Here is a 16,469-nt window from a genome sequence, read left to right as displayed (position 1 = left end):
TATATTCATGATTTCTTTTTAAAGACGAAACTTCAGTTTTATTATTCCCGATTTATATTTATCTTTTCTTAAAAACACAAAAAAAAAACATACGAAAGTAATTCTAGAACGTTTAGTAGAATGATCATGTGATTAATGTTCTTAACTCAGTTACTTCAGAGTGTTTTAGGTAGTAAAGAGATCGAGTTAGACATTATTGTTAAGATTTGGCAATAATTCATGTATTTCTTACATTCAGTACTATAAATTTTCAGCTCACCTTGAGTGAGCCAATAAATACATTCTTTCATTTTGATACCTGGGTTTATTACTACTGTTACCTTAGATGGTCTTGCTTTGTGTGTTTCTGGTGTTAGACACATTGTAATACGATCTTATTGTTTCAATGTAAGAGTTACACATTGAAGAGGGCGTTGTCTTGCATAATTATGAAGATACGACAGTAATACCATAAATGGTCTCGTGCAGGCCCCATTGTCGAGAAAAATCAAAGACTTTCCAGTGTAAACTTATTGAGTTAATGAACTTTTGGCGATGAAAACCGACTAACTAAAGCGTTATCTTCCTTGTTAAAAACAGAAGGAACTGTAAGACCATTCTCCGATTAAATTGACGAAGAACTAAAACGTCACCATGTTGCTTAGACAAAAACCTATAATGTTTCTATCAGGGTAATATGTTTCAATTTAAAGGAACAAACTGAAATACAAAGTTTTTCTGGTTAAGTGCATGAGAAACTGAAAAGAAAATTGTCATACTCGTTTAGAACTGACTTTTACCTTTGATTTATTTCTGCTTTTATTAAATATTGTTTGCTATAAAAAGTTTAATGTAACGTTTTGCTGACATGATCCATTTATCTCTGATATTGAATACATTTTTCAGAGTATGGACAACGAAGACTGTAGAAGTGCTGTAAATTTCTTAACTGTATTTAATTTATTCGAAAAGTATATGACAGTTTGGCGTGTATCATTAGTCACTGTCTGTTTTGTGGATTAATAATTCGAAGCTAGAACTGAGAAGGGAATTAACCATAAGTGAAAGCCTTCAAAAACCCTGTAAATAAATTAAATGCACATTTAGCCAGATAACTTTTTATAATAAACGATAGGCATTCAATATATTTTAATGCCCTTCATAATTCTTCATTGGCCTAGTATGTGAGAGTGGAGAAACTAAGAAAATGATAACAACAGTATATTCTAAATATGTGATATCCTGCATCCAACGTTCTTGAGAGCTATGGTGTAAATCGCTTGGTCCATTGCGAACACGCAAAAGGCGCTGTTTGCATATAATGTTCTTGCGTACTCTGTAACTCTTGTTAGACAACTCTATATATGTATATAATTGAAGGGTTGTAAATGCTCATCATACTTAATTTTGGGGGCTCAGGGGGGCAAGGTACAGTGTCACATCTTTATAGCCAGGTTCATTGATCAGACGATGTAATTTTTGCATTCAAGGATATTACTGAATTTAAAGTGTGTGATGACGTATTATCCACAAAATATTATATCATTATATCATTATATTATTATATCACAATGTCTCTCTTATACAGAGCTAGCTAATTAATTATACCAATAAAATTATAATATAGTCATAGTCTAAAAAATGAAAGGTTAAATAAGGTGTTAGTTAGTAGAAATCTGTTCAACGTTCCAACAAAACATTTTTAATATGCATAATAGCAAATGCCCGTTGAAATATATCAACTGTAATTTTTGTAAATATAGTGATAAATAAATATAAAATTTGAAGTCAACCCAACCCCTTGAGTGTATATGCAATAGGATTATCTAATGGACCGTTTACAAACGTCTCTTGTCATTTCATGTGTTATTTAAATAAGGAAAATTGAATTGCGTTTATTTTTAAGCAAAGGAGACTGGCTGTAATGCATTGTTTGCAAAAATGTTTGGGTTTCGATGTCTAGGGACGACAACAAGCAAATATTGAGACAAACAAGCTAACAATTACCTACCTTTGAAATAATGCACTAATATGTAAGATGTTTAAAACAACCCTCACAATAGAGCCCTCAAGTTCGCTAAGTAGCTGCGGGATTTTTTTTTTCCGTTGGATGACACCATTCCTTGTCATTTCACTGAGAGCAATAAAAACCTCTACCGAAGTGAGCCCTTTTATACAATTGTTATTTCTGTAAGAAGTGTCAAAGAGGAGATATTCAATTAAATTCAAATCAGTTTATTTGACATGGTACAATAAAATCATGCATGTATATAATATTGACATGAAAGAAATAGATATACATTTATAAACCGAACATCAACAAATATATACTTAAACACGGTCCTCTCTTTATGCGTTTTTTATCGTTCATGGTCCTATCTTTGAAATACTTTTTTTCAATCAGTCGACGAAGGAAGTGTCGTTTTCCCCACTCACAAAAAGGAACATGTTTGTTTTTAATACGTTTTTCTCAGATTGACCGTTCAGCACACACGAAGATTAACGGATCGATGTTGATATCGATATTAAATTTTAGGAATTGCAAAAAAAAATCAATAAGTTTCCTGTAATGTACTCTTCAAAAGCAGCATTTTTATTAACCGTACAGGAGATACAGAGCGTAACAGACAGACATTTGGCTATTATATATGATGATAGATATCGGGAATTCCCAAACTTGTCAAACACCTCTAAGTTTACTAAAGTGTTTAACTTCAACATGTCAAAATGGTATTTTATAATAAAATTCCATATTTGCACAATTCACCTGTTTTATTGACCTTGTTAATTAGTATACACAAAACAAAATATTTAACGTTTAAATATGTTTGTTTTAAGAGCAAATCAGCACAGTGGGCTTTCTCCACAGATATCGAACCCCGAGTTGAGCGTCATAGGCCCAAAAATTTACCTTGAACCTTCTGGAATAAACGTTCAAATTACTTTATTTTTATACTGTACTATGTTTAAAAGTGAGCTTTGACTAAGAGCATAGAGAATCTAGCTTGACTAGGGACGACAACAAGTAAATATTGAGACAAACAAGCTGACACTTACCTACCTTTGAAATAATGCACTAATATGTAAAATGCTTCAAACAACCCTCACTATATATATATTTCTTTTGGTCTTTTTGGCTTATACAAATAATTTGTTGGATATACTCGTGGTCGGCATTATTTATTTTACTATTATTTTTTGATGTTTTAATCTTAAGATTTAGTGGCCGTGAAGACAGACGAGCAAAGCTTTACTAAACCTTTATAAACCTTAATCTTGATATATGTACAAGGATAAAGCTTGAATAGGCTGGACCCCCAGCGTGAGGAACAACATACGGCCTTGGGCAAACGATTTAATTAGCTAAATCCGGATGTTTTTTGTACGTTTAAAAATGTGAAGCAATTCGACTTGGTAATTGAAATCTAGATTGGTGACCTGACTTATATTTAATGCAGTGGCAGGTTCCGGATGCGCTAGATCAAAAGAAAGCACAAAATTAACCCAATTATGTAAACAGCAATATTTACTAATAAATATAGGAAATAAGTGACAAGAGCTTCATTCTGGGAGATAATTCAAGACGAGGAAGCTCCATTTACTTCACGAGACATGAGCATGCTAAACTGAGCATGCTTTCATTATTTCTGCTGCATTCAGAAAATGACTAAATTATCAATATTTCTAGAGTAAATATACCGTTGGTAAATGACAGCAACCTTCTATACTGTTACAACATAAATTCAGATTTTTAAAACATTTTATCAAAATTTTTATTTCAAGGTACGTTTTGAAAAATTGAATATAATAATATTCACCACATTGTTCTATAAACTGCATACTGTTATACTCTAAAGTTTCTACTTTCTATAACTGTCTTCACAGTACTGTTATACTCTAAAGTTTCTACTTTCTATAACTATCTTCACAGTACTGTTATACTCTAAAGTTTCTACTTTCTATAACTATCTTCACAGTACTGTTATACTCTAAAGTTTCTACTTTCTATAACTGTATTCACAGCACTGTTATACTCTAAAGTTTCTACTTTCTATAACTCTAAGCTTTTATTGTATTTTGAACTAAGAATTTAACTGTCGATAGAGAATAGACTGCCGTTCTATCCCGTTGTTATTCTTCCTTCAGGAATCAGATCAGGCCTGACAAGATGAAAAGTTGTTGTATTTTATAGAACAACAACCTGTGTTTTAAGAATTGATTTGCTTGAGGAATATTTGCGAAAGCTATCAACCACCTAAGGATTTTAGTACAGGAAGCTTATGACATAGTCAATGATATTTGAAAATATATCTACATAGAAGCTATTCTCTGACACTTATAGGAGACTTACCATAGAAGCTATTCTCTGACACTTATAGGAGACTTACCATTATTACGACAGTTACGCAACAATAATGCGAATAAATAATTCCTTTAAAAGCGTGAAATTTTATGTGATCTATGTGACGCGTGATTTTATGTGATCTATGTGAGGCGTGATTTTATGTGATCTATGTAGAATGATATTGAGTTTCCATAGAACATTATGATCAGTCACTGTTACTTCATGATGCATAAATTATTCGCTGATTTATTTGTTGTGTAGAAAGATTTCATGGATTACATGTAACCATAAATTACAAGGAAATCATGGAGTACACTGATTATACACGGGAACCATTATCAGAGAAGAGGGTTATATAAGTAATCCTTAGGAACATATGGAAATTAAGAGTGCCGCATATTATTCCCGAACCTCATGGACTTCGAAAAAGGAATTGAAGAGGTTATTTACGATCATATAAAACTATGGAAATTTAAAAATAGTTAATAACTAAAGAAATCTTAACTCTAGAGTTACTGATATAAACTCCGTTGGCTTTTATAAACAAGTGATGATCAAGTTGCATGTGGACCTCTATTAACATACGAGTCACACAAAAAAGATCGATATTACAATTACTTTCATTAATTACTGCTGGATTTCGTATTGACCTCTATGCATTTTACACAGGAAATGAATGATTTAAGTATAAAAGATAGGTCAGTTCTTTTCACTGAATTCTGTAACAAAAAAATCATGAAAAATACTCAATATGATGCAATAAGCAGTAAACCTACTACACCATTTTGAGTCATCTTTCTTACTGCATTATGCTGAATCAACTTTCACATATATAAAGGATTGACACTTCTAATGTGAAATTCATTACAATTTTAGCCCTCTTACAAGTAAAATTAGTTTTAGGGACAAAGGTGTGATGGCTAGAATCATTATTGATAATTCTGAAAATGACCATGAGCTTAAAGTATTGAAAGTAAAGACGATCATTCATTCATCTTTTGATGGAAATGCTAGTGATATAAATATAGAGTAAAATAAGACCGGTAATGAAAGTTGTGACAATACTGATGAAAAACTGAAGTTAACTTATCCAGATGTAAAAAAGTGTGGTGGTTTACAACATCAAGATGGCAGCCAACTTGGTGAAAATCATCTGTAAATTTGCAAAGAATTATCAAATCCAATTATATATAAAAGAAGAAATATTGATACAGTTTTACCTGCATGAAATATATATATATATGTGAAGCAGAACACTATGGAAGAAGTACCGAAATGAACAAATAAACAAAGAGAAGTTGTTGTGAAAAACATGGAAGCCTTTGGATTCTAACGATGTACAATGTTTCTTCGGTGTGATGGTGCTAGCTTGTATTCATAAATCAAATCATCCGCTGTATCGGACTATTTAGCACCGATTTTGTTGGACCGGAAAGAGTCAAGTACACTTTCGAACTTTTCCTCCCCCCTAAGAATAGATTTTTTTATATTTTACATTTGTTATTTGTTTGCTGTATCAGATGTTTCAGAATGCATGTTTAATTTGTTTTCCTTCTAAGATGATTTTGGTACTTTTTTATTGTTTAAAACTTCTGCTTCTTGAACGAAGCAATGGACCAGCATTGAAATCGGAGTAATAGTACACCAAATTCTTCCACAAGCAGTGACACGTAATAGAATTCATGGAATTTCAAGATGACTTCTACTTCATAATGCCGATTAACGCAGAAAAGGTAAACAAAGCGTTAACTGGATGCTATAAAATGCATCCTCAATGTATGGATGCAAACATTTCAGCAGTGTTATGTGCAATCTTTAAACAATATATTCCCAACAAATCTGGAACATTTGACGTCAAAATTTGCTATAGTGACACATTTTATATTCATAATATGCAAATGTAGAGAAAGGGAGAAGAAGAACAGTCAAGAGAACAGTACCAAGGACATGTACTGGACATGACCCAGAGGTTAAAAAACAGTGAGTGCAGTGAACCTTATGTTAATTTTTTTGCGTGTTTGAAGTTAGCCAAGAAATAACTGAATATGCGAGCAACAACACTTGACAGAATAAACAGAGTTGTACTGCCCTCTGAAATGATATTGGTACAAGAGCATGCCGACTGAAATGATATTGGTACAAAAGCATGCCGACTGAAATGATATTGGTACAAAAGCATGCCGACTGAAATGATATTGGTACAAAAGCATGCCGACTGAAATGATATTGGTACAAGAGCATGCCAACTGAAATGATATTGGTACAGGTACAAGAGCAAGCCGACTGAAATGATATTGGTAGAAGAGCATGCCGACTTCTCGACTAACTTCGCTTTATTGTTTTCAGCGAATTTTCTGCTCTAACTCCACATTGCCCGAAAAAAAAGTGAAAAGCAGTATGCAAGATCAGCCGAAACTTTACCTCAGCAGCCTAATAGCCAGTGATGATACTAGATTGCCAAATATGGAGAGGATACTGCTGACCACCTGCTAAGGGCTACTCAACTAAAACTAATACAAGGTGTTAACCAGTTAGTTTTTTTCTATAAGACATTAGATGTAAATTGCATAAATGCTTTTGTTTTATGGATTCATCTTGGAATGAAAGAAGGTCACTTAAGATATACTAGGAAAAGAACTAATTAAACAAAACAAAACAAAAATTATAAGCAAATGCAAACACATGTTGCCTTCAAACATTGATAACAATCCAGGGAAAGATTCAAAAACTGCCAAACTTTGTGTGTAAAGACCATTCCAATATATTATACGACAATTGTGATGGTTAAGGAAAGATGATTTTGTTAGTTTATTGATAGTTGCCATACTGCTCTTATTTTATAATTTAAAATGAAATTTTGAAGCTTTATTCTGTTGAATATTGCATTAATGTGCAAATATAGGATTATATAAAAGCTATAAATAGTGTAACTTCTCGTGTATAAATGCATGGGATCCACATGACCCTACCGGTAGTGAACGGTTTAAAAAAATAAATCGGTAATTTTAGAGTTCATAGGCATGAAAGTATTCCTCGTGACCATATAACTTTTAGAAATCAAGATATAACTTCCTATCTGCGTAGATAGAATATAGCGAGTGCCCAGGAGACCATAAATTAATGAGGATTAATGGAAGCAGAGATTGCCACGGGCACTATAATGAATGCAGATTAAAAGATGCAAATATACCCCAGGGCATCATAATTGATGAAGACTAAGGGATCTAGATATTGTTCAGACAGGACATCATAATTAACGAGGATTAAGGGATGTAGAGACTACACAGTACACCATAATTAATGAAGATTAAAGGATGTAGAGATTATCCAGGACATTATAATTAATGAGGATTAAGGGATGTACAGATTTCCAAGTGTTTCATAATTAATGAGGATTAAAAGATGTAGAGATTATCCAGGACATTATAATTCATGAGGATTAAGGGATGTATAGACTTCCCAGTGTTTCATAATTAATGAGGATTAAAAGATGTAGAGATTATCCAGGACATTATAATTCATGAGATTAAGGGATGTATAGATTTCCAAGTGTTTCATAATTAATGAGGATTAAAAGATGTAGAGATTATCCAGGACATTATAATTCATGAGGATTAAGGGATGTATAGACTTCCCAGTGTTTCATAATTAATGAGCATTAAAAGATGTAGAGATTATCCAGGACATTATAATTCATGAGGATTAAGGGATGTATAGACTTCCCAGTGTTTCATAATTAATGAGCATTAAAAGATGTAGAGATTGTTCGTGCGCTACCATAGTCTACGTACAAGAGGTGTTCAAGTAGTACAAATTTTAATCCCGCCCCCTAATCACAGAGATCAACTTTAGTTTAACTTAAAATATACGGAAGAAGAACGAATGGTTCTTGACATAACCCATAACCGACCTAAATAAGTTATATTGAACCAAATGAGCTGCCAAGAGCGATACTACAAAGTGCGTGCATATAAAAGATGTCAAACGATGTTCAGTTTTATAAGTATGAATTTTGTTTATTTTGGAATATATTTCATAAAATTGTCATTTTTATGTTATTTGACTCTAAATTTACAGATATGTATCTTTATTTTGTATTGTTTTTATTATATTCCTATGTTTACTATATCGATATGTTCAATAGAATGTCAGGTTACGTAACCTTAGAATTACCTGCGTAGACCCCGTCTACGCTTTAAAAATTCTTCTAAACTAATAGGACTTCTAGTTACAATAAAAAGTGAACAAAAGTTATTTCAGTATTTCATTTGATATCATTAATTGCTTCTGGGGTACTCAAGGTATCTGACATAAAAGCCCCCCAGTGGCACAGCGGTATGACTGCGGACTTACAATGCTAGAAACCGGGTTTCGATTACCATGGTGGGCAGAGCATAGATAACCCTTTGTATAGCTTTGTGCTTAACTTCAAACAAACAAACAAACTGACATGAACAATAAGTGATTTCACAGTTTTCTGTTTTGGTCAGTTCTTTACATTAAGTGACGTAAGAGCCAAACACATAAAGTTACTCAATATCAAGTAGCTTCTAGACTCCACGTGTAGTAAACGGTATAATGAAACATGTAGAAACCAGCTGTAGTAAACGGTATACTGTAACATATAGACTTCACGTGTAGTAAATGGTATACTGTAACATATAGACTTCACGTGCAATAAACGGTATAATGTAACATGTAGACTCCAACTGTAGTAAACGGTATAATATAACATGTAGACTCCAACTGTGGTAAACGGTATAATATAACATGTAGACTCCAACTGTGGTAAACGGTATAATATAACATGTAGACACCAGCTGTAGTAAACGGTATAATATAATATGTAGACTCCAACTGTAGTAAACGGTATAATATAACATGTAGACTCCAACTGTAGTAAACGGTATAATATAACATGTAGACACCAGCTGTAGTAAACGGTATAATATAACATGTAGACTCTCACTGTAGTAAATGGCATCATGTAGCATATAGACTCCAGCTGTAGTAAACGGTATAATGTAACATGTAGACACCAGCTGTAGTAAACGGTATAATATAACATGTAGACTCCAACTGTAGTAAATGGTATAATGTAACATGTAGACTCCAACTGTAGTAAACGGTTTAATGTAACACGTAGACTCCACGTATAGTAAACAGTAAAAAAATAATAATTCAGTAATCTGTAAATTAATTTGATTATTGTATGCTGTAAACACAGACGAAGAGTGCTCCAATTTTTCAGAATTCTAAGGGGTGAACTTAGATGAGAGACTAAGATATTTATGGTCTTCAATGACATTTCGTTGGGAGTTTCTTCGTTTGCTCGGTTATGGAAGCAGAACTGGGAAAAGTTGCAGTTTCAAAACGAATATAATCATTTTATTGGCTCATCAGATGAAAAAAAGTCTTGTTTCGAGAAAGAAAATATTTTTCCTGGCTCGAGTTTGAAAGCAGTCAAAGAAACTAAGCAACAGTTTATTAAACTGTTACTTTTGTGAACTTTATTAAACTAACATTGCAATTAGCTACAGTTCTTACTTGAGTTTAACTTATTAACTTAAAGGCCATTGAAGACATCATAAGTTTTATAGAGTGGGAATTCGAATAACTTATTATCTGTTGAACGTGATGAAAAATGTTCTTGGTTTCAGTGAGCCTCACACGCTGTTCATCATGGTAATTACAGACAAATAAAAAAAAACTGTTGCTTGATTTTTATTTGGTCTGTTGTCTGCTACTAACAGGCCGCAAACATTCAACTTCAATTTATTATTATTCGGACGTAACTTAATGGTAACTATTAAAAACAAGAGTAAACGGTCCCACGTTGTATGTAACAAGAAGCACGTTTTAATTAACTATGAACTGGCTATCGCAACGTCATAAAATAATAACTGCCTCCTGTCACATCCCCGTGTGATATGCACTAAGATATCAGACTGACGTAAAACAAGTGGGACCACAAACAAACCTATTAAAAATAGGCATATGTGAGATTTCTATCCTACCTGTACTTCATTTCTGCCTTTACGTGCTTTAAATGACAACCGTCATGACCTCGGTTTTATTCTCAGTTGACGATGGCACATAGAGATGTTTCAAACATTCGACAATGTTTTACGTTTCATCTTTTGTAGAAATGCTCAGTTAATATTTTAAAGTCAAAAAACTGTATTTCACATGACGTTGAGATCATCATGAGTAATAAATTTCAAAGGGACGAACTTATTTTGGAAAGTACCGTAGCTTTGTGCTTTAGTTCCAAGTGGGTGGATAAAAAACCACCACAGCCACATTGTGCTTAAGTTCTAAGTGGGTGGATAAAAACCATCACAGCCACATTGTGCTTTAGTTCTAAGTGGGTGGATAAAAACCATCACAGCCACATTGTGCTTTAGTTCTAGGTCGGTGGACAAAAATCGCCACAGCCACATTGTGCTTTAGTTCTAAATGGGTGGATAAAAACCATCACAGCCACATTGTGATTTAGTTCTAAGTGGGTGGATAAAAATCACCACAGCCACATTGTGCTTTAGTTCTAAGTGGGTGAAAAAAACCCATCACAGCCACATTGTGCTTTAGTTCTAAGTGGGTGGATAAAAACCACCACAGCCACATTGTGCTTTAGTTCTAAGTGGGTGAAAAAACCATCACAGCCACATTGTGCTTTAGTTCTAAGTGGGTGGATAAAAACCACCACAACTATATTGTGCTTTAGTTCTAAGTTGGTGGATAAAAAACCACCACAACTATATTGTGCTTTAGTTCTAAGTTGGTGGATAAAAACCATCACAGCTATATTGTGCTTTAGTTCTAAGTTGGTGGATAAAAACCATCACAGCCACAATTAACATAACTGAACATCTTTTCAGTTTTTTAAACTAGTTTTATAATACAGTAGACGACTTTTTTTTTCTGTAGAATTACTGGTTTGTTCAACATCAAGAGTTCTGTATTGTTTTCAAAGTAAATAACATGATATTAGTTAGACACAAGGAAGTATAACCTGCCACAACAGGAGAAGAAGTACTGACTGATAGTTACACTTTATATTTTGTTGCCTTAGCCGACCGTAGTGTCACTTACCTGCTCCTAAGCCTATATATGAAAGTAGTAGAACCACTTGTTGCTCTTCTTGCTTTCTTTGGGGTTCTTTATGGCATACAGTATCACTCTGGGAGTAATTATCTTGTTCACCTAGTGAATAAATAGGTGGAAAGTGATGTAGCTTCAATGAGTTTTGTACCGAGAGATGATATCAACAATATGGTAAGTATATGAAGTTAATGTCAAGACGAAACATGCTCGTCTACTTTTTGCATCTTGATATAATCTCAGTTTAATTAATATGCTATTCATTAAATAAAAAAAATCATTAAGACGCCTGTTGAAGAACTTACCTTCCATCATTATTTTATAGAATATAGTCAAGTACATAGATTACATTTACTTGTGTCTGATTATTTAAAACTTATTATTAAGGTATATAAAAACGTTAATTCTTGAAAGTATAAATCCAAACACAGGTGTTAACAAATTTCAACGTTCAAAAGCACTTTATTCATTCAAAAATAAACATGTATACAACATATTCTTAGACAAAACATGTTGTTTAACACAGATTTATATGGTATTGTACTCCGGGATTAGCAGTCTCCAAAGGTTACCATCAGAATGTGTAGTGTCAGAAGATAGACAAATTGTCTTCTGTGAGGTATTGTACTCCGGGATTAGCAGTCTCCAAAGGTTACCATCAGAATGTGTAGTGTCAGAACATAGACAAATTGTCTTCTGGGATATACCATCAGAATGTGTAGTGTCAAAAGATAGACAAATTGTCTTCTGTGAGGTATTGTACTCCGGGATTAGCAGTCTCCAAAGGTTACCATCAGAATGTGTAGCGTCAGAAGATAGACAAATTGTCTTCTGGGATATACCATCAGAATGTGTAGTGTCAGAAGATAGACAAATTGTCTTCTGGGATATACCATCAGAATGTGTAGCGTCAGAAGATAGACAAATTGTCTTCTGTGATATACAATCTTGAAAGGTTGCCACACAGGATGTACTTTTAATTCCTAATAATAAATATTGAAAGATTAAATAGAAAGATGTCTCGATATATCAAAACAGTACACAATTGTTTTAACGAAAAATAAAACTATATATATCATGTTTGTTTCAATATTATCTTCGATCACATTATAACGTCACGTTAAACATTTTTAACTATGTACGCTGAATTCAGCGTACCTAAAAACAGTCTGTGTTGTTTACTGAAAAACGCGAATTATTTAATCTTTCATTCAGGTTATTTACTTTAACACTTGATAGTTTCCACCACTTCATCGTCATAGAAATTCGTCGTTTACTTTCACCTGACTGCCTAATCCTCGTCCACTCGGATTCTGCGGTAACAGTTTATCTACGTGTTCACGAATATTACATTACTAACTGCACTAAATTTATGAAAACTCTTTACTCTGAAGTTGCTTGATTTACCGTGGGGGCGATGCTTCTCACGTTTTCTCGTTAACTGACGTTTAATATTTGTTGTGTTCCACCCCTAGTAAACTAGGAGTGGTTATGATAACACGCTAGAGTATTTAACAAGCCTAAACCTTTGGATATTATTCAATGGTAGTCATCAAACAACAAGCAGCACGCGACTAAGTGTTGCTACTGTTTCCACAGGGTCACGTACTTCATAAAGGAACACCAAGGGGCTTAACATTACTGGTTCATTTTCCATATTACGTCAGCTTTATTAATATGTGTAACTGTCTAAGTTCGTAGACTTCAACAAATTGTTGTCATAACGGTACCAAGCTGTGAGAGATTTTTTTAATATTTTTGTTTTATTCTATAGAATCTAGATAACGAGTTATTAAATGTTAGCAATATCTTCCAGTCATCTCAAGAAACTTAAAACGTGCTAATTTTAGTAAAATGTTTACTATTTTGTTCATACCTGAACCAGATGAAACGACGAGGAAGTTTTAAGTTCGTGAACTTTTTTGTTTATTTACAGTTAAATTTAAAGTTTGTGGAACTTGCAATAATAACATTTTGCATAGCTATATCATCCCACTATAAGATTTGAAATCTTTAACAACGCAGTATTTGTCCATATCTGGCCCATCTTAAGCATCATATCATTTAAGTTCAAGAATATAATATTTACACTGGATAAAACAGTTACATGATAATTGTAGCTTATAATATTATACTTCTGTTATGATATAGTGTCAATTATTCCCTCTCAGTCTATTTTTATGGAAATCACATATTTAATGATCAACAAATCAGCATACTTTAAAAAATGAATAATTGATAAAGGTATCGTTACGTCTTGACAGTTCATGAAGCTCCCCAGTGGCACAGCGGTATGTCTGCGGACTGGCAACGCTAGAACCTGGGTTTTGATACCCGTGGTGGGCAGAGCACAGATAACCCATTGTGCAGCTTTGTGCTTATTATAAACAAACAAACAAACGGTTCACGATATTTCGCTTCCATATGGAGTATCTTCATCGGGGTTACATGCTTAACAACCACAGTCCTTAGTTATCCTCCGTCACTTCACTAACACAGATGCTTCCTGTGCATGTTTAGTATGTGGAGTTCACTTGAAGGAATACAACACATATCCGGAAAATTCTATGGGGTTATAATCCGGTAAGCATGCAGTCAGCCTTATTCCACATTATGAAGCTGTGGATGCGTTTAAATGGTGACCGTAAAATCCCACAGATAGTGGGTGTTGTTGACTAACTGCCTTCTCTCTAATATATCAGTCAAAATTAGTGTCGGCTAATGCAGATAGCCCTTGAGTAGCAATGTTTGAATATCCGAACATAAAAAGAAAAACAAACGAATAAATAATATTTGTCATAAATAGTACAAAACCACAGAATGTAGAGGTCGGCCTGTTCATTGGTACTTATTCCTGCCCATACTTCCACCACTGTCACATGCTTCACGTTCCTCCATAAAAACAAGACTTGGAATGGTTACAGATCCATACTCCCTCCTCAAATGATTATACTACTGCTATCTGTCTTCAGGTGAAGCATGAACCATCTGTAAAGTTATTTTGTTCCCAACATTCCCTTGCTCCACTGGACGTACCCATAGCATTATTGCAAACAAGTTGTATTATATTTTTTTGAGAGAGGAATACACATAGTAGAACATTTTTACACATTACGGCCTTGTGAAGTCCGTTTTTAATCGTATGTTCTTACACAGTGTCCAGTAGCTGTCTCATTTTGTTGTGGATTTTAATCTTCCTGTCTAGGTGTTGGAGTTACTGTCCCATTGCTTTGGAAGCGGTTCCACAGTTTTACAACTACATTTTGAGACATGCATAGTCAATTCACAAGAGTCTCTGTTATTGACTGACTTTTGTTCATCAGGTAGCTTTCCACAGGAATCAAACATCAAAATGTCTTGTTTGAGATCTACCAATAAGTTATTGGTAGATTATTTAAGATACTTTAAACGCTGTGATTCACTTTTGTGAGAGATCCCCATACATAGAACAGGCTGACTGATCAGCTGTCCGCATATCAGATCAAGTAATTGAATACTAGATGCTCGATTTGCACAACATTGAACTGAGGATGTAGATTAAAATTATAACATTAATTTTGCTTTGCTACAGCTGCAGTAATATAAATTATCCTTTATTTATTTTCTTTTGATATTCTATCTTATTGTATTCAACCGATTTAATCTGAATTGAAAACAACCCAATCTACAACAACACCTTGCTCGCAAATCACTCAACTTTGGCAGAATGATATATTTAACACACGTACCAATGCAAAGTAGGTTTCTTTCAACCGATTTAATCTGAATTGAAAACAACCCAATCTACAACAACACCTTGCTCGCAAATCACTCAACTTTGGCAGAATGATATATTTAACACACGTACCAATGCGAAGTAGGTTTCTCTTCATAGCTACCAAGATATTATATGTTACAACATGTAAGTTTATTTGCATATGTACGTGAAGATGACACAGATATCTTAAACTTATATAAATCTGATGTTTAAAACACATATGAAGATGATATATTTTCCTCAGAGCATACATGACTCTGGTCACTAGAACTTATATGAAAATAGCATAGTGTTCCTTAGAATACATGAATATGACCTTTAGAATAAGTATGAATGCAATATAGTATTTTTAGAACATATACAAATGTTACGGTATTTTGCAAGATTTTTTCAAAAATATTTTGTGATTTACCCATGTTATTATCATTGTTCTTTTTACTTTAGAAACGTATCATTGAAACATGTTACTATATTTTTTATAGAATAAAATGTTACAAATAAAAATATACAGAGAAACAGTGAACCAAACATGAAAGTCAACATAACACCATTATTGCATTGTATTTTGTTTTCGTTTTGCGATGGGCTGGATATTATTTGTAAACATTATATTGAAACTGTGAACTTTTCTTCTCTTCGTACGTATGGGTTTCTTTTTACACACATAGTTTGTTACACGTACGATACATGGCGCTTTCTTCATGAATTAACATACAATACTCGAAGTGTCTGCTGCACAGATTTATATGTACTGTTTAATAGGGACTTAAGTATATCGTTTAAAGTACAATTTTGCGATTAATTTTTGAAGCGCAGAATAGCGTTAGAATATAAAGATTCTCGCTAACTGTTTCGGTACCGATATCCAAATTCTTAGTTCTTAATACATTGGTTTCCTGGTGGGTCAGCAAAATAAGTTTACGGATCTACAACGCTAAAATCAGTGATTCGATTCCTACTTTGGACAAAATGCAGATAGCCCATTGTGTTACTTTGCAATACGGTAACAACAATTAATACAGTGATCCACACATGTGCTTTAGGCACCGATAACCAAATGTTGCTTACTTAATATCGTGATCAGCAATAATAGTTCATATCGTAATCTACTTATAAATGTTAAATGCAGGACTTACACATGTTTGAAAACAGAAATCCGCATTTTTGTTTTTGTAAAGTGATTTACGTATATTATTTGATCTGTAGATCCACGTGAAGTGATGGTACTCGGCTGCACACGTGTAGTATTTGATAATATGACCCACGGGTAATCTTTAGTAAAGA

General features: G+C 33.5%; 1 protein-coding gene across 1 annotated transcript in view; it reads left to right on the top strand.

Annotated features, from left to right (window-relative positions):
• Positions 1–16,469, top strand: part of LOC106456964 (transcription factor Sox-5-like) — a 337,448-nt gene that overhangs the window by 104,040 nt on the left and 216,939 nt on the right. The window lies entirely within an intron of this gene.

This window comes from Limulus polyphemus, unplaced genomic scaffold (assembly GCF_000517525.1).
Source record: "Limulus polyphemus unplaced genomic scaffold, Limulus_polyphemus-2.1.2 Scaffold276, whole genome shotgun sequence".
Lineage (NCBI taxonomy): Eukaryota > Metazoa > Arthropoda > Merostomata > Xiphosura > Limulidae > Limulus > Limulus polyphemus.
Note: the sequence above shows the minus strand (reverse complement) of the source record. Positions and strands in the feature narration are given on the sequence as shown.